Below are 20,565 nucleotides of genomic sequence, written 5' to 3'. Positions count from 1 at the left end.
TCTTATTGGTGCAGATAGGTGGAGCAGTGGATAGAGCACTGGCCCTGGAGTCAGGAGTACCTTAGTTCAAATCTGGCCTTAGGCACTTAATAATTACCTAGCTGTTTGGCCTTGGGCAAACCACTTAATCCCATTGCCTTGTAAAAACTAAAAAAAAAAAAAAAAGTAATACAAGGGTTAAAACAATAAAAGCATTAAAAGAAAGACTATGCTAGGAGAAGGTTAGACATTTATGGATAAATAACACCAGGTGAAGAGGAACAAAGACCTATTATAGCAGAGGGAAAGAAGGGAGGGGGTGAACAATGAGTAAATTCTTCTCAATTGGGTTTAGAAATCTATTCTATAGGGAAGTAAGGGGGAAAGGGAAAGAAAAGGGAAGAAGGGATTAATAAAAAGGAAGGTAAAGAGAAAAATACAATTAAAGTCAAAATTTAAATAAAAGTTAAAAAGGAAAGGGAGCAAAAGATTCATGAGGAGGGATAAGAAGAAAAGAAAAAATATAAACAGAGAAAGATAGCATAGAGGGAAATACAGAATTAGTAATCTTAATTATAAATGTGAATGGCATGAAATCTTCAGGAAAAAGGAAGCAGATAGTAAAATGAATTAAAAACCAGGATCCTGCAATATGTTGTTTACAAGAAACACATTTGAAGCAGAGAGATACCCACAGGGTAAAGGTAAAAGATGGGAGCAAAATATATTATGCTTTAGCAGAAGTATAAAAAAAAATCAGGGCTAGCAATCCTGATCTCAGACAAAGCAAAAGCTAAAATAGATATTATTAAAAGGGATAAGGAAGAAAATTTCATCTTCTCAAAAGGCATCTAGGCAATGAAGTTATGTCATTATTAAACATTTAGGCAGAAGAAGCTGAATGAATTGCAATGAGACATAGATAGCAAAACTATAATAAAGGGACCTTGACTTCTTTCTCTCAGAATTAGATAATCTAACTACAAAATAAACAAGAAATAAGTTAAGAAGGTGAATAAAATCTTAGTAAACTTAAATATGATGGACCTCTGGAGAAAACTGAATAGGGATAGAGAAGAATACACTTTTTTCTCTGCAGTACATGGCACCTTTACCAAAATTGACCATCTACTAGGTCATAAAAATGTTACATTCAAATGCAGAAAGGCAGAAATGCTCAATGCATGCTTTTCAGATCATGATGCAACAAAAATTACATGTAATAAAGGACCATGGAAAGATAAACTAAAAATTAATTGGAAACTAAATAAATTAATTTAAAAGAATGAGTAAAGCAAACAATAAATCATAGAAATAATCAACCATTTCATCCAAGAAAATGGCAAGAAGATATCATACCAAAATTTATGGGATGCTGTCACAGCAGTTTTAAGGGAAATTTTATAACTCTATATGCTTAAATGAAAAAAATAGATAAAGAGGAGATGAATGAATTGAACATACAAGTAAAAAAAAGAATAAATTAAAGATCTCCAATTAAATATCAAATTAGAAATTCTAAAAAAAAATAAAAGGAGAGATTGATAAAATTGAAAACAAGAAGACCATTGAACTAATAAATAAAACTAAGGGTTGGTTTTATAAAAAAACAATAAAATAGATAAACTCTTGGTTAATCTGATTAAAAAAGGAAAGAAGATAACTAAATTACCAGTATTAAAAAATGAAAAGGGTGAACTCACCATCAATGAGAAGAAAATTAAAGAGATAATTCAGAACTATTTTTCTCTACTGTATGCCCATAAATTTGACAACCTGAGTGAAATGGATGAATATTTACAAAAATATAAACTACCCAGATTAACAGAAAAGAAAATAAATTCTTAAGTAATCCCATTTCAGAAGAAGAAATTAAAGAAGTCATCAATATACTCCTAAGGAAAAGTCTCCATGTTCAGATGGATTTATAAGTGAATTCTACCAAACATTTAAGAAACAGTTCTAATTGTACAAAATTTATTTTTTTTAAAAAATAAAACAAGTTCTGCCAAAATCCTTTCCTAACACAAATATGATGCTGATACCTAAACCAGGAAGAGCAAAAATAGACAAAGAAAGTTATAGACCAATCTTCCTAATGAACATTGATGCAAAAAATCATAAATAAAGCTTTACCAAGGGGTTCCAAGAAGTTTTACCAGAATAACCCATCATGATCAAATAAAATTTATACAGGTAGGCACAGTTGGTTCAATATTAAGAAAACAATCAACATAATTGAACATATCAATAACAAAAATCTACAGAAATCATATGATTATCTCAATAGATGCTGAAAAAGTCTTTGACAAAATACGACGTCCATTCCTATTAAAAACACTAGAGAGCATAGGAATAAATGGAGCAAATAATAAGAAGTATCTATCTAAAATCATCAACAAACACTATATGCAATGGCTATAAACTAGCATCATTTATAATAAGATAAGGAATGAAACAAGGATGCCCATATCATGACTACTCAATATAGTGTTAGAAATGTTAGCTTTAGCAAAAATAAAAGAAATAGAAAGTATTAAAATTGACAATGTAGGGCCAACTAGGTGGCAAAGTGAATAGAGCACTGTCCCTGGAGTCAGGAAGACCTGAGTTCAAATTCAGGCTCAGACCTTAATAATTACCTAGCCGTGTGACCTTGGGCAAGTCATTTAACCCCATTGCTTTGTAAAACAAAAAAACAAAAAAATTGGCAATGGAGAAGCAAAACTTTCACTCATCACAGAAAGTTTGATGATATACTTAGAGAAACCTAGAAAATTGCCGGGTTTTTATTTACAACGCCGGCTTCTTTATGCTAGTCCGTCCTCTTACTCACCAGTCCAACGCGTGATGAGTCTTCGGGGTACCTCCGGCCCCCACTCTTTGATGGGGGAAGAACCAGACAGAGCGCCTGAGGTGGGTAATGAGTCTTTATTCTTCTGTGATCACATTCCCCTCTTTCCCAACCTCTCAGCAGACCCTTTTATCCCCTCTGTCCTCCCTCCCATGAACTCTTACCCAATGAGGGGCCGAGTTCTGTAACATTCCCTTATAAGGTGATTATGTTTCCCCCTCTAAGCGACCGCCAAGCCTCTTCCCCCCGCCCCCAACAGAAAATTGACTGAAAAACATTTTGAAACAATTAACAGCTTCAGTAAAGTAGCAAGATATAAAATAAACCCACACAAATTATCAGGATTTCTATATATGAACCACAAAGCCCAAGAGCAAGTGATAGAAAATGAAATTCCATCTAAAATAACTGTACACAACATAAAATACTTGGGAATCTACCTCCCCAGACAAACTCAGAAACTATATGAACACAATTACAAAATACTTTTCACACAAATCTAGTCAGATCTAAGCAATTGGAAAAATGTCCATTGTCCATGGTTAGGTCAAGCTAACATAATAAAAATAACAATTCTACCCAAATTAAATCACATATTCAGTGCCAAACCAATCAAATCACCAAAAACCTATTTTACAGAGCCAGAAGAAATAGTAACAAAATTCATCTGAAGCAACAAAAGTTAAAGAATATCAAGGGAATTGATGAAAAGAATGCAAAGGAAGGTAACTCAGCTGTACCAGATCTAATACTATTCTATAAACTGGCAGTCATCAAAACTACCTAGTACTTTTTTTTTGCAAGGCAAATGGGGTCAAGTGGCCTGCCCAAGGCCACACAGCTAGGCAATTATTAACTGTCTGAGACTGGATTTGAACTCAGGTACTCCTGACTCCGGGGCCGGTGCTCTATCCACTGCGCCACCTAGCTGCCCCTACCTGGTACTTATTAAAAAATGTAGTAATAGGGGCAACTAGGTGGCGCAGTGGATAGAGCACCAGCCTCGGAGTCAGGAGTACCTGAGTTCAAATCCAGTCTCAGACAGTTAATAATTGCCTAGCTGTGTGGCCTTGGGCAGGCCACTTGACCCCATTTACCTTGTAAAATCCTAAAAAAAAAAATTAAGTCATAGAACTGTAGATTTGAATAGACACAAAAAAATACAGCAGTAAATGACTAGAGTAATATATGGATATACATAATAGCTTCTGGAATAAGAACTCACTTTAGACAAAAACTGCTGGGGAAAACTGGAAAACAGTATGGCAAAAACTAGGCACAGACCCAAATTTCACATCCTATATACAGGATTTTTACATAAGAGTGATACATTGTGGGGGGGGGGGGGAGCAACTAGATGGCACAGTGGATAGAGTAGTGGCCCCGGAGTCAGGATTACCTGAGCTCAAATCCAGCCTCAGACACTTAATTATTACCCAGCTGTGTGGCCTTGGGCAAGCCACTTAACCTGATTGCCTTGCAAAAACTATAAAAAAAAAAAAGAGTGATATATTGAGACAGCTAGATGGTGCAATGAATAGAGCACTGGCCCCAGAGTCAGGAGCACCTGAGTTTAAATCTAACCTTAGACATTAAATAATTACCTAGTTGTGTGACCTTGAGCAAGTCATTTAACCCCAATGCCTTGCCAAAAAAAAATGATACCATAGAACAATTAACAGATCACAAAACACTCTCTCTGTAGGATCTTTGGTAAGGAGAAAGATTTATGATCAAACAAGCAAGAGTATATTACAAAATTACAAAATGGATTATTTTGTATTGCATGAATGTTATGGAGTATTACTGCTCTATACGAAATCATGAATGGTTGGACATTAGAGAAGCATAGGAAGAATTCCACGAACTGATGCTGATCAAAGGGAGCAGAACCAAGAGAACATTGGACACATTAGCAATAACATTGTGAGCTAACCAGCTATGATGGATGTAGCTCTTTTCAGCAATTCAAAGATCTAGGAAAACCCTGGAAGACCTGTTATGGTCAATGCCATTCTCATCTAGAGGAAAATAAAAAATAAACAAACAAACTGAAACCCCACAGAATCTGAATGAATACTTTGTTCACTTTTTTTAAAAAACTTCTTTTATATTTTCCTTCCTATGGTTTTCTTTCTTTTCCCTTAGTCCTAATTCCTCATAAATAAAATGACTAATATGTAAATATGTTAAACATAAATGTATATATAAACAACTTTTGCTAGACTGTTTGTCACTGAAGGGAGCAGGGTAGGAAGGTAGAATGATAGAAAAATGTATAATATATAAATATTCAAGAGGATGAATGTTAAAAAAAACTTTCATAACATGTAATTGGAAAAATAAAAAAAAATTTAAAAGAGATGAGATTAGCCTGACATGAATTGTTCTTGATGAGACCATGCTGATTCAATGATCTTTTCCTCTTCTAAGTACTCACAAAATTACATCTTAATAACATGTTCTGGAATTTAACCAGGAATCATGCATTTTCCTGCTTGAGAAAAAATCAGGATCACATTTCCTATCTTCAATTCTGTGGCAGATCTCCTGTTTTATAAGTTTTTAAAAATTAGCAACAGAAAATTGGAATTTATTTCAGTTCCCTGGGTTATTTCAGTTCCTCCAGATTTGGAAACTTGAATTAATTAAGGATAGTTAAGATGCACTCTTGTTCATCTTCACCTTATGGCTCATGTATCTTGGCTTTCATTTCCTCATTTACACTTTTTGTTTTCAGACTGATTATCAGTCTCCTTGATAGAGAAAATAGAAGCAACTTATGAGATGAATAATGTGTCTCTTCTTTATCAGGCATTATAACCTTATCAAATTAGATAATATTTGTTAAGCGTTTCATACAGTACCTTGCACGTGGTGGTTACCATAGTATAGTTATCCCTTTCCTTTCCTTTCCTTTTCTTTATCCAGTTTTTAGCAGTGGTTCTCTACCCTTGGGTTATTCTCTTGGCCCCAAAATAGTTTTTAAAATCACCTTTTTGTTGCCTTTGTTAATTTTTTGCATGGCTCAGCTCATGGAGATGTTTAATATTCTTAACATTCTTATAGGAAAATTCCACTAATATTCTTCCTTAGTTATTTGTTCTTCTTAAATTCTAACTCCAAAGACTCATGATCATCATTCAGAGATGACGCTAAGTTCTGGAACTCTATAATAACAGATTTCAAGTTTTGACCAGTCCTCATGAAGGTTGGTGATTATTGTGTCAATAGACTGAGAATCAGACCACTGAGAGATTAATATTTTTTTGCCACAATAACTCATGAATGTATCTTCTATGGAACAAATTGAATTGTACCATGCATTAAGTGAAGGCAGTACCTATACTGACTGGCCTCCCCATATTTAATTCAGTCATTTCAATTGTGTCTGATTCTTCATGACCCCATTTCAAGTTTTCTTGTCAAAAGTTCTGGAGTGATTTTCCATTTCCCTCTCCAACTCACTTCACAGATAAGGAAACTGAGGCAAGCAAGGTTAAGTTACTTGCCTACCTGCACACCCCTAGTAAATGTCTGAGATCAGATTTAAATTCAAGAAGATGAGATATATTGACTCCAGGCCCTTAATTCTTTCCATTGCTCCACCTAGCTGTTCCCCCCACCCCCTTCATTTATTGTAAGATCTAACCAAATTAGACTACTCTCTCAACACTGTCATAGTCTTTTCCAGTTGTGTACCTTTACTTATACTATCCTCCAAGAAAAAAAAGGACCTTACTCCTGTTTTTGACATTGTTTTCTTCCTTTCAACTCAGATTCACCTCTCCCATGACAAATTTCTTGACTTGTCAAACTGAAAGTGATTGCTCTCTCTCAGCAAACTTCTCAATTACCTCTCCTTGGTACTAATCTTATTCTCCCTAGAATCAAAGCTATTTGTATAGGATCAAAAGTCACTAAACTTCTCTAGTCTCAACTGTAAAACAGTGATAACAATAGTACCTACTTCACAGGGTTGTTGTAAGGATGAAATGAGATAATATATGTAAAATATTATGCAAACCTTAAAGCTCTCTTAAATGCTAGCTACTATTTTAGGATAAGAAATTCCGAGATAGAAAGGGCCCTAGAGGCCTTCATTATATTCTAAATTCATTGATATCAGAATGTGTTCTTTCAATCTTTGTATTCCCAGTGCTTAGTAGAGTGCCTAGTTTATCTTAGTAGGTGCTTAATAATTAACTATTGAATTTTGAAATGAAATTATTGTATCTTTATTACAGTTATTGAATGTGCAACTCAGATTTCCTTTGATAAATAGTAAGCTTCGTGAAGGTAGGGATGTTGCCTGTCTTTCATCTACCGTGCAATGCACCAAGAAGGCGATTAATAAACAGTTCTTCAATCAGCAAGTGTTTAAGGACATGCTATGCTGGGAGATAGACAAAAAGGAAGAGTCCCTGTCCCTCAAGAGCCTACAGTCTAACATGCACAGAAAAATATATTTTAAAAAGTAAAAGGCAATGGGAGAGAGAGCAGAGCATGTGGAGGGAACTGAGAAAAAAAGCTAGGAATTCCTTTTGGTGAAGATGAGGCAATGAATAGGGAGTAGATTTGCAGAGGCACATGAAAGACGAAGTTTTCTGAGCTCGAAATAGTAAGTCTAAAAACTCTAAAAGAGGGGGAACATTGTTATTGTCCCTCGTCTCCAAAGCAAAGTGGAAGACTGACTCCTCCTCCCCACCCACCTATGGCGGCTCCGCCTCTTTTGCCTCTTTAGTTGGGAGACTTCTGAGTCTTTCCAAGGGCATCTTTGCAACGTTGTCAGTTCACAACTGAGGCCGTTAAGTAGAATCACTGTGCTTGCATCGACTTGACTGCGTGGGGGTACAAGCTGATGGATTGAGTTTTTGTTGTCGATGTTTTAGAGCTACTCTCTCCCCCTGCTCCAGTCCCTCTCCCTCCTTTCCACCCACTCCACCCTCCCCTCCCATCCCCAGTTTTGGCTCTCTTCTCTGCACCTCTGTCCCTCCTCCTCCCTCCTCCTGCCTCTCTCCAACTTGGCTGTATTTGGAGCTGCCGGAAGCTGGCGGCGACTCTCCCGGGGAGCCGAGTGACTGACACAGAGGCTTATTAAGGGGGGGAAGGGGGCGGAGAGGAGGGAATAGGAGCAGAAGGAGGAGCGGCCAGCGGGAGGAGGGGAGGAGGGAAGAGGAGGAGGGGGGAATTGTGCACCGGATCGCGCATTTGCATTGCAGGGGAAAAGACTCCAGGTCATCAAAACAGGTAATTCAAGCACCAGCCTGGCCTGGAAAAGGAGGGAGGGTTGGGGAATGGGGAGAGAGAGGGGAAAGGAGATAGAGGTAGGGGTAGCGGTGTGGGCGGTGGCCGGAATGCCCGCGAACCGCCCTCTTTGGAAGTTCTGTCGAAAGGGTGGGGTTGGGGAAGGGTCTGTGAGGGAGGGTTCCGGGGTGAATAAAGAGACCTCAGCCTGGTCTGGAGTCTTGTCTATGCGCACGCGTGTGTGCACGTGTGTGCGTGTGTTTATGTGTGCGCGTGGATAGGTGTATGTGAGCTCGCGTGTAAAAGGGCCCGACGTGGTGAGAAGACATTTTAGGTTGAGGGGTGCAGAGCAGGTGAATAAATAGGGCGGAATGGGGAGGAGGGGACAGTGGCCGTTGGTTTTTAGGGGCAGTTCAGACTTGGGTCCGAGCGACGATGCGGACTGGGCAGGGATTTGCTGGCTGGGTCGGGGAAGTAGTTGCCCTGGGGTAACATCCCAAAACGTTCGCTTTCTTTATGTGGGTCACCTCCTCTTTGCTTCCCCGCATCTCCATGCCCTTCCCGCCCACCCCTAACACACAAACGCACGCACACGCACTCGCGTGTGGGGAGGAGAACACCTAGGGCTGGTGCATTTTTAGGGCCTACTGGCTTTTTTTTTTGGCTTATCTTCTAACTTTTAACTTTATGGGGGTTCTCACATGCAGTACTTGGAGCCTGATAAAGCATAACAAAAGCCTCAGAATAAAACTGAGGGGAGAAGAATAATAGCAGCTACCCTCTGAGAGAGGAGATAAGAATCCGGGGTTGGTTTATCCTTCAAGAAGGACTTGAGGAGATGACTCACTTTACAAACATTGAAGGAGAAAAACATTTGTGGCAATGAAGGAAAGCTAGGAAGCCACAGAACACCTCTGGAGCTCTGGATGCTCATGGAGCAGGGATGCTGTTAATGGAGCAACCTTTTCTTCCATAGGCACTACCTTGACTGGTCCTTTCTTCTTATTGGATGTCACAGTAACTGGATACAGACGCCAATGTTAATAAATAAACATCCCTAAAGTATTTTAAAATATGAACTATAATTAGAACCAAGCCTCCAAAGGAAAATGAGTCCCACTACTTCTACAAAAATGGAGTTTTTGAATCCCTTTGAACTGACAAACTGTAGTTGACCACAATTATTTGTCATTTTCTTATATGAAAAAAACAAATGACCTTGTGATGGTTATAGTAAGATCTTCAGGTTGGCAGGGAGTGTCCTATTATAGAATTCTTTTTTTAAAAAAAATCACATATTGGTTAATGTAAAGAATCTATTAGGAAGTTTATGTTCTTTTGGTTGTTAGATTCTACTAGGAATGGGGATAAAGTTGACTTCCTGCAGATCTCTTGCATCCTTTTAAAGTAATATCAAGGGAGAATAATTCCCCCCACCCACTCTGAAATCAAGTTAACTCACAAAAGAAGACTTCAGTGTTTCATGTAAATAGTTTTTAAGGAATAAAAGGAAAGGAAAATTTGAAGTGGTCTGGATTTGATTTGATATTCAGTTCACTGACCTTAAAGTGAAATCATTAGGGATATATGGCAGCAATGTTGTTAAATATTACGGAACTCTCATCAAGTAGTATAGATTGGACCATCCAGTTTTAAAAGGTTTAGTAAATAGAATTCTCCCAGTACTTCAGTTAAGTAAATATATTGTTAAAGATATTAACAATTTGTATTAACTGGTTTTAATTAGAGCTTTCATGACCAAAAACTTATCTTACTTTCCTATTGACTTGAATATTTATGGCATGTTTTTCAGATAATTCACTCCAATTAAAACAAAAATAAAAGATATCAGACCCAAGACTTATGGTTGGCCAATCCATTTGCATACTAAAAAATTAATCAACAAGTATATCCGTATACCTGATAGTGATGTTTGCACTTTGATTTTTTTTAAGGTTTTTGAAAGGCAAATGGGGTTAAGTGGCTTGCCCAAGGCTGCACAGCTAGGTAATTATTAAGTGTCTGAGGGCGAATTTGAACTCAGGTACTCCTGACTCCAGGGCAGGTGCTCTATCCACTGTGCCCTCTAGACGCCCCTTGTACTTTGTTTTTGAAGAAGACCATGATTTCAGGGGAGGTGAAACCATGACAAGCACATGAATTGGATCTGAGCAAGGGGAATGCTGTGCTATGTCACCAGTCTCACTTTCTCCTCCAGAGCCATCTAGATATGAATCAAGACCTGGCATTAGGGACATAGAAACTAAGTTAAGCATTCTCTAAACTTGAGGAGTGGAAATTAACTAGGGAGAGAAACTAAGGGGAGAAACCATAATACACACATAATATTGGTTGGTTGGTAGTTTTTGTCTTTCATTATTGAAGAAGACCAAAATGGCATCACTACAATACATAATTTACTTATGGAATAAATAACAAATAGATACAAATCAGGGAGGTAAGGCACTAGTATTCTGGGAGATCTGAAATGGGTTGGTGGAGAAGGTATTGCTTTAGCCATCTCTTGAAGGAAATGGGGAAATTCTGTGAGGCAGAGGCAAGGCAGGATTGTGTTTCAGGTTTATCAGCCATTGCAAAGACACAGAAAGACCAGTTTGACTGAACCAGAGAATTCAGGAAAGGAATCATAAATAATGAGGCTGGAAAGATAAATTGGAAAATGTTGAGACATTTAAAAGGCAAATCGAGGCATTTGTAATTATCATAGAAGTGGTAGGAAAGCACTGGTGTTTATTGAGTAGAGTAAGTCACATTTGCAGTTAAGAAAAATAATTTTGTCACTTGAGTGGAGAATAATTGGAGTAAGAAGAAACTTGGGGCAGGAGTATCAAGAGACTTTTATAAAATCATATGAGTGAGAAGTGATGAGAAACTGAAGGTGGTAGCTCTGGTGATTGGTAATGAGTAATATTCAGGAGATATGGTCATCTTAAATATATTAATTTTTAATAATAGTACTAGCTAACATTTACATAGCATTTACTTTGTGCCAGCCACTGTACTAAGTACTTTATAATTATCTCATTAGATCCTCACTATAGCCCTGGGAGGTATGTGCTATTATAATTCACATTTTGCAGATAAGGAAATTGAGGCAAATAGAAATTAAATGAGTGCCCAGGATTATACAACTTGTAGGTATCTGAGGTCAGATTTGAATATGATTATTTAGTTCTTTGTATTATCTCTTTGTGGCATAAGCCTCTTCTTTAATAATAATAATAGGGGCAGCTAGGTGGCATAGTGGATAAAGCAACAGCCCTGGAGTCAGGAGTACCTGGGTTCAAATGCGGTCTCAGACACTTAATAATTACCTAGCTGTGTGGCCTTGGGCAAGCCACTTAACCCCATTTGCCTTGCAAAAACCTAAAAATAATAATAATAACAACCCCTTCTTTATTCTACTAGGATCTAATATATCTCATTTGGCCCTTATATCTAGATTTAAAAAATACTTGAGAGCATAACTTTAACCATTAAAGCAAAACAAATATTTAACTAAATGATGTTCACAAGTGATTACCTAGCTATAGCAAAATTGTTCCTAGCACTGTGTACCCAATTAGACATTGCAGTTATTTTAACTGGTTCTTTCAGATGGAATATGGAGTTTGCCTTCTAATTTCAGGACTTTCCCTGACAGGTATTAGATAAACTTTCCCAGTTTATTCAGTGTATTTAGACATGTTTTTAAAGAGGTCGATACTCCATGAAGATAGATAATTATTACGAAGGAATCCTTTTGGGGATGACCTTCTGCTTCCTAAGAGACTTCCATCTTGGGTTTTACCTTTTTCTTTAGTAGGCTTAATAGGAAGCCATCCATGTTTCTTATTAATGGAAAGTGGTGAAGAAAAACTCCTAAAATTTTCCTTGTGATCAATCTCCGTATCTGAAAGCGTGAGAAAAACTACAAAAACATAAAGAATGTTTTGCCCATAACAAGTTCTATATCAGAAATCTTAATTCATTTGACACTGCTGATACAGGTTTTTCAATGATTGCTCAGTCATTTCTATGAAGTAGAACAGTGCTTATCAGAACCATGTACCTGGACTTGAATTCAATGCCTTTGAAGCCATGTGACCCTGGAAAAGTCCTTTAATAATAGTTTCCTTACGTGAGATGAAAGTAGCATCTAATCAACCCTAAGTCTAAAGATCAAATGAGATCTCACAGAACAGAATATGCACAGTGGAAGGAAGGAATATCAGGGGCCATCTTGTTTCACTCATATCTAAATAAATTCCCCTGCACCTTAAAATCTCTATTAAGTAACCACTCAAATTTTGCTTAAGGACCTCCAATGAAAGGATTCTACTACCTCTCAAGGAAGTCCATTCCTCAGTTAAGCTGTAATAACAGAAAATTTTTCCTGACAATTAAACTAAATTTTATTTTTGGTACTTTCTATCCACTATTCCTTAGTTCTATCCCCTAGGGTTAAATGGAATAAATGTATATAGTTTTAAAGAATTTATATGTATAAGTGGTTTGTAAAGTATAAAGAGATATACAAATAATAATAGCTTACATTTATTTTGATGACACTTTAAGATTTATAAAGGCCTTTATATAGTCATTATGGCATCTGAACTTCACAGCAACTTTGTAGGTTGGTAGTGCAAGTGTGATTATCAACAATATTTAGATGAAGTTTAAGAGATTTTAAAGATGCAAAGTGAAATGATAGCTCAGGACTCAAATTTAAATGTTTTGATTCCAAGTCTAGCATTCTTTTCTCTTTGCCATATATTTTGCCTATTATTTGTCTTTACTCATTGAAAGTTCCTGCAGAGGAATTTTAAGCTATGATAATTAATAATAATAATAATAATAATAATAGTAGCTAGCATTTATAAAGCTTTGAAAGATTCTCGAAGCATTTTACAAATATCTCATTTTATCATCAACAATTTTGGGATATAAGACCTACTATTTTACGATAAGGAAACCGAGGTAGGTGATGGAGAAATGATGTGCTCAGTATCACAGCTAATAAATGCCTGAGGCAGCATTCAAACTCAGGTCTCAGGGCAACAATTTAGGGATTTTAAGTCAAGTTTACATTAATTATTATGTGCTTATTCAGTGCCAAGGACAAAAAAGATAGTTCCTGCTCTTAAGGAGCATATGTTCTAATGGAAGATTACACCTAAAAGGAAGCTGAATGGGATGGGGGAAAAGGTTGGTGGAGAATGTTCTAAAGAGCAAGGAATGGAACCCTGAGCCTAGAATAAAGATAGGACTTAAATGAGGTAGCTTCCCTAAAATAGAGGGTCTGGGAGGAACTGACCAATAAGAGGATTGAGTGAGGTTTTTGTTTATTTTGTTTTGCTTAAAAGTCTAGGTTTATAGATAATCAAGACAAAAAACATTTTTTCAGACTTAGATTGCCTTCTAGTGACATTTTCCCCCCCTGTATAAGACTTCCATTGATATTTCTGGGATAGTTAAGGAGAAGCATCAAAAAAATTACTGCTTTCTGAATCTGCCTGGAGTCAAGATTTCTCTTGAAGTGTTTTAAGCTTTAGTTCTTGGTTTGTTTGGGGTATTTTTAGTTTTTGGGTTTTTTTGCAAGGCAATGGGGTTAAGTGGCTTGCCCAAGGCCATATAGCTAGGTAATTATTAAGTGTCTGAGGTCAGATTTCAACTCAGGTATTCCTGACTCCAGGGCGGGCACTCTATCCACTGTGCCACCTAGCTGCCCCTAGCTTTAGCTCTTGTAATAGGAAATTTGATCTCAATTTTAAAGCATCTCTTATTTCAACTGACTGATTTTTGTCTCTGCTTGCAATCAGAGAATATATCAAGAAAAAGAAAAACTTAACCAATTCAAATTTTCTTAGATTACTCTTTAAAGAGCTAGAGATAAGAAATTCCAAAATAGTCCTTCTAAATGTTAAAAATCCAAGTGAAATCATTAGCAATTAGCAATTTAATGTTTTTATAGCCAAGTCTTAGTTTTAATGAAGCCAAATGTAGGATATAGAAGATTTTTTTTAAATTTTTTTAGATCCTGCATGTGTACTCTATCGAACACTGAGTTCCCTAGTATATCCTGATGGGGGTTGTGTTCTTCAAGCATCATGAAGGAAGATTACTCAGTATTGATACTAGTTCTCAAAGCATTTTTGAAACCTCTCGACTTTACCTTCTGAAACTTTTGATTATCTTCAGTAGAGGAAAAATCTTTATCTTTTGAGAATTGATTTAGTTTTCCACATTTTTATAGTGGTTTAAGATTTACAAAGGACTTTTCTCACATTTATACTACTGTTATTATCCTAATTTTATAGATTAACAGCTGAGCTTCAGTGAGATTAAATGATTTGCCTATAGTTATGCAGAGAGTAAAGGTGTTAGATGAGATTTGAACCCAGTCCTCCTGTCTCTCTAAACCCCATGCTTTTCCCTCCAAGCCATTATTTTTCAAATTGCCCTATTTGGAATCAAGTCTCAAGAATGAGGTTTGTGTTCCCTTTAATTTTTTAAAGTTGTGAATGAATAACTGTTTCATTAGTTAACATAGACTGCAAAGCAAAGAGAAAGACATAAATGCAACAAATTTTTAAGAAGAGTTCTAGCTATATAATAGTTTTTTTGAAAAGCAGAAAGTGACATCTAATTGTTAAGTGATGAGACTGGTTTTCTTGTGGGACTTGAAAATTGACTGTGATTATGATACTTTAAAAAGTCCAGAACCATTTTGAGCAGTAACAATTTTGTTGTAATGAGTCTTCCTAAGTGACTACCTTCAATGACAGCATTCATTTAGGTGTATAAATTCTTATATGTTTGTTAAATCAATTTCATTTATATTTAGATTTCATAGTTAAGACTAGACTGATTATTCTCTGAAGAGGGGATAGATCCTGCAGTTTCCATCTGTATTACATTCTCCCTTCAGTTTTTAAAAGTTGTGAATGGATAGTCATATCTATAAACGACAATACCATGCATACAACACACAATGTTGAACATACATGAATGATAGAAAGTAGATGACTGGTTTGCATTCAGGTTATCATTCAGTGCTTTCAGTCATCCTACTCTACTCCCTGGAAGAGAAACCTGTCTTTTTAACCCAGATGTTCTTCCAGACATACTATATGATTACAAAAATTAAAACATCAAAGTCTCCAAAGAATCAAAATTCATTTGAACTACAGGTGAATATAGGAATGCAGGGTGAATACAAATAGGTTGAACATATTTCCAAAATTAACTTATGAGAAAATTTATCATATAGATTATCACAAAAGAAAAATATTATCAGAAAAAAAGGATGGGCCTGATCATGTAGAAGAGTAATAGATCACAAATGGACCACCTGCAAGATGTAATGGTATATATTATATGTGGGGGGAAAAAAAACAAGAGGAAAGTCTCTGGCATATTTTGTGTCCAGGAACTAGAATCATTCAAGATGAGTAATAGGAACTTCCACATGAATTAAGTCACAGATACATTAAATACATAGATATTAATGTTGTAATTAAAATTTTAATAAATAGATATGACATTTAATAATATTTGTAATTATTATTGCCCTGAATGAAAATAAATGGATATGCAATAAGTAGATCGTATATTACTTTAATTAATATTACTTTAATATAAACAGACCAATTTCTTTTAGTGTTTTTCTTCTCACTTTACTAATGTTCAACAGTTTCAGGTTTTAACGTGAATAATTTCATTTCATTATACACTTATATACATTAAAAAGCAAAAGTAGATTCTGGATTAGACTTCCCAACCATCCTATCCCTCCTACCCCCAAAATAAAGGAGATTCTATGGACTGACTTGACAGTTCTCCCTCTTTGGACTGCACTCCCAACTCCTAGATCATACACTTGGTCCTCTTCCGCAAGAGTTCCAGAGATCTAAAGTGTTTAAGAACATGAGCTCTGAGTTACAAAGGATGTCTAAAGGATTCTAGAATTTTCACAAGATGGGGAGGAAGAGCAAAATTAGAGGTAATAGCACAGAGATCAGAAGACAAAATAGAGATCAGACTCAAGATCCCAAGAGTCTCTTTAACTCCTAAGAAAATTAAGACAGGAGAAAAAAGAAGGGCCAGAGGAAGCCATCCTATACACTGATAGGGGAGAAAAAAAAAAAGAGGGTTAAGCTGCAATAGAATGCTTTAACTCCTAGAAAATGCCAGTACTAACAGGCCATCTCTTCCTCACTCATTCCTAGGAATATTGTCTGGGAGACTGTGGCCAGAGGTAGGAGAGCAGGGATAGGATCCTCTTTGTTTGGGAGAGGGAATTATTACTACAAATGTGAATTACTGATACTAAATTCTTTCCTATTTAGGGGTTAGGGTGGCATAATGTATTCTCCTGCCCACTTTGGCAAAGTTTTTTATGATGTTCACAATTTTCTGAAACTCTTCAACTGTCCACAGAAAAACTGAAAGCTCCTCCAGACATTTTTTTGTCCTACGTGGTTATACAGGTGTGTGTAACAACAAAATCATTGCCTCAGTTGGGATGGACAAGTCAGCAAGGAAATAAAAAAGAAATCCTTTTAGGTCTGTGAGCATGAGAAGCCTCAAAATATTAGCTCAGGTGATTGGCTTGCTTTATCAAGAAAAGAAGTTTTTGAATATTTATAAGATTCAGTATATCATTTCACTTTAAGACATTACTTAAAGGCTTGGACATGCAGGCATTCAGTGTTAATTGTTAATATAGTCCTATGAACATTTTGACCCATTTTGTGTCCTATGACAAGTGGTCATTTCTAATCCTGTGGACTAAAATAGGGAAAATTCCCCAATCCTGTGTTGCCAAACTATTGAATGTTCTATTAAATCCTTAGCATCTTTCAGAGTTTCAAAAGAGAAACTATTACATAATGCATTTTACAGGGGGAATTGATACAGTTATTACAATATGTTCTAAAAGGTATAACATTCTTCTACTATATGAATTACTTACATTATACATGGAGGCAAAATAATTTGTTGTGCTCTACTGGCAGGTCTGCTAAACCTAAAGTAAGATCACAAGGTAGGTGGTTGTCTAATACTCATCCACTTTTAACTTCTTGGGCTTGGAATCGAGAAGCCCTGAGTTCAGATCTAATCTCAGACACCTATGAAATATGCGACCCAGTTCAAACTACTTAACCTCCATCAGTCTCAGCATTCTCAGCTGTATTGTAGTGAGGATCAAATGAGCTATTATTTGTAAAGCATTTAGCAGTACATGAAACACAGCTTAACACAGTATCCTGTTGCCAGATGCAAGAATAAAAACGATCTAGACAAATACAAAATGACCTGGCCTTCAAGGAGCTTGCATTATAGCATAGGGCCTTACATAAAGTAGGTTCTTAATAAATGCTTACTGAATTAATGAATTAATGAGTATTCAGTGATATATAATAAATAAGTACTAAACATTTTGAAAAGGCAGCAAGAACTAAAATCTGGAAACTCAAGAAAAATTGTTAATAGGAAATAGCACCTAAACCAAGTTTTGAAGAAAGCAAAGGATTCTCAGAGGTGTGAGGGGAAAGTGTAATTCAAGCATTTAGAATAGTTTGGACAAGAGAACAGAGATAGGTTTTAGAATGCCAAGTGCGCAAAAGAGCAATATTACATTAGACTGAACTTTAACTGTTAGATTCAAGAGTTTCTGTTTTATTATAGAGGAAATGATGAGTCAATAAAGCAGGGAAATTATATGGCTAGATCTGTCCTCAAGAAAGTTATTTTGGAAATGAGTGGAAAATGGATTGAGAAAAGGAGCAACTGAAAATTGGAGACTACTACAGCAATGTAGGCAAGAGGGGATGGGGGTCTAAACTTCGTTAGAAGCTTGAGAGTGTATAGAAGAAGATGGATGCTGATATGTTACAAAAGTTGGTAACAATGGAAAACTAATTAGTATGATGGTTGAATTTGGTAGAAAACTCAAAGATGATTGTAGTTACAAACCTAATTTTAGAGGAAGCACAGGGAAAAGAAACAATGAGTAACATTTTCATTTCAAATTCTAATGGGACATTGAGATTTGACCAATCAGGAATTTAACAATGGAGAACTGAAGATCTTCATAGAAATTAGGGCTGGATAGAAGTCATCTAGATAATGATGATAACTGAACCCATAGTAGCAGATGAATTCACTAAAGACAAAAGAGCTCAGTGTAGAGGCTTGGAGAACATTTACACTTAAGGGGCAGGAGACAGGTGATGATCTGGATTGAAAAAACACAAATAGACAGAAGGATAGCAAAGAAAATTATCACAGAAGCCAAGGGATGGAGAGAGATAATAAAAAATAAAGACTAGTTGATAGAGAAGGGGAAGTGTAGCCAAAAATGTCAAAACTTCTAAAAAAAAAAATCAAGTAGAATGAGAAAGGACTAAGAAAAGGCCCTAGATTTGATAGTTAAGAGATGGTTTGTTACCTTAGAGAGAACAATTTCTCTTTAATGATAGAAGGGAATGACTAGTAGATGAGCAGATGGAGGCAATGATGTAGATGAATTTTTATAGATATTTGACAGTGAAATATGGGATGAGAGTTTAAAGGAATGGATTGGTCAAGTGAAAGTTCTTTCTGGAGTGCTGGTAAGCAGCTAACCAAAAGATAGGAGGAAATGAAATCTGTAAGGCAGAGGAGAATAATTTAAGAGAACATTGTGTGTTTCAGTCATTGCTAATTCTGTATGACCCTATTTGGGGTTTTCTTGGCAAAGATACTGGAGTAGTTTGTCATTTCCTTCACCAATTCATTTTAGAGATGTGGAAACTGAGACAAACAGGGTTAAGTGACTTGCCCAGGAGATTTTTTTTTCTTTTTAATTTGTGGAATTAATAGCATAGTATAATAAACAATTGCAAATGAAGCTGCAAATCCATTATGCATAATTTGCTATACCTTTTAAATATATAATAAAATTATCTTGTATATTTCTTCTTTTTCTTTTTTCTTCCCTTCCCCCATCTAGAAATGGCATAACACTCAAATAGGTATATGTATGAGTGTAAATTATATAATTAATATTATAGATAGATAGATGGATGGATGGATGGATAGGTGGGTAGATAGATTGATTTAGTTTTATACTTAGCTACTTCTGGCTTCAAAATTATCCTACCAACTACATTGTCTATCTTTTTCTTGTATAGATATATCCTAAATAATTCAGAGATTTTTCTTTCTTATAATACTCTTCTCCCATTCTATACATCATTGCTATTTTTTCTTTATCCCTGTTAACCCTTGGAAGAATGTGAATACAACAATTCTTTAGAGGTAAAGGGGACATAAAATCTTTCCGAGTTCATTGTTTAAAAAAAAGATCAGAGGAGTTGGGGGCAGCCAGGTGTCATAGTAGATAGAGACCAGCCCTGGTGTTAGGAGGACCTAAGTTCAAATCCAACCTCAGACAACTAATAATTACCTGTATGATCTTGGGCAAGTCACTTAACCCCATTGCCTTACCAAAAAAAAGGGGAATTAATAAAACATAATAAATTATGATGGTGGAATTGGGAATCTAGAGACATAAAAGGAAACATAAGGGATCTATAAAGAAGAGAATGTATGACATATCTGTGTCACCTTATCTATTTTAAGTCAAGACCATGCATTTATTAGAAATCTCCAGAAGCAAAACTTGCAACATAATTAGGAATTTTTTTATTTGCTGAATCAGTTATTATATTTTTATTTAATTGGTATGATGGGGGTAAAATGATGCTTTGTCACTAAATCTAGAGATTAGAAGAAAGTTCAGCATACCTTATTTTCCCAAAGACAAGATATATGGCATACTTATCACTGAAAAGACAAATTTTAATAAAATAAATTATTTCCAGTAGGACTGAGAATAATATTGAGAATAATAACTTGCTCTTTGTGAAATGATAATCCATTATGCATTACAATCAAGAAAGCTTTTCACTTGGGGATTGTGTGTGTGTGGCCTCTATGGAGAGATCTTTGACCACTTTGGGGTTTGTTCAGCTCACTATATTTCTAGGAAGGATGGTGATGCATCAAATATTCAATCTACCCATATTCATCGATTGTGAATTGATGTTGAGATTCAGGGATGTAAAGTGAATATAACTCTGGACTTAGAATCAAAAGCCCTGGAGTTTTGCCATTTACTTACTATATTACTAGAGTGATCACTTAATATCTCAGGGCTTTATTTTCTTTCCTGGAAACTAGAGATAGCAGTGCTTGTCTTAACCATTCCACTGGAATATTGCGAGCAACAAATTTTGTGAATTGTGAAGTATTTTGTATTTTGTTTAAAGTATTTTGTAAATGTGAAATCTTATTCTTATTTTCATTACTCTTCCACAAAAGTGCCACCCTGGCACCTCCCTGCTTCCTTTAAATCCCAAATAAAATCTCATTTTCTACAAGAAGTTTTTCCCAACTCCTCCTAGTTCTAGTGTCTTTCCTCTTTTAATTATTTA

At 35.9% G+C, this 20,565-nt stretch overlaps 1 protein-coding gene across 1 annotated transcript in view; it reads left to right on the top strand.

Annotated features, from left to right (window-relative positions):
• The first annotated feature begins 7,978 nt into the window (after positions 1 to 7,978).
• The window catches only part of CAP2 (cyclase associated actin cytoskeleton regulatory protein 2), a 201,747-nt gene continuing 189,160 nt past the window's right edge, over positions 7,979 to 20,565 (top strand). Inside the window, exon 1 of the mRNA XM_074207229.1 lies at positions 7,979 to 8,083. The gene's annotated coding sequence lies outside the window, so the exon portion shown is untranslated. The remainder of the gene's footprint in view (positions 8,084 to 20,565) is intronic.

The sequence above is a fragment of the Macrotis lagotis genome, chromosome X (genome assembly GCF_037893015.1).
Source record: "Macrotis lagotis isolate mMagLag1 chromosome X, bilby.v1.9.chrom.fasta, whole genome shotgun sequence".
NCBI lineage: Eukaryota > Metazoa > Chordata > Mammalia > Peramelemorphia > Peramelidae > Macrotis > Macrotis lagotis.
This window is presented reverse-complemented; position numbering and strand designations above follow the sequence as displayed.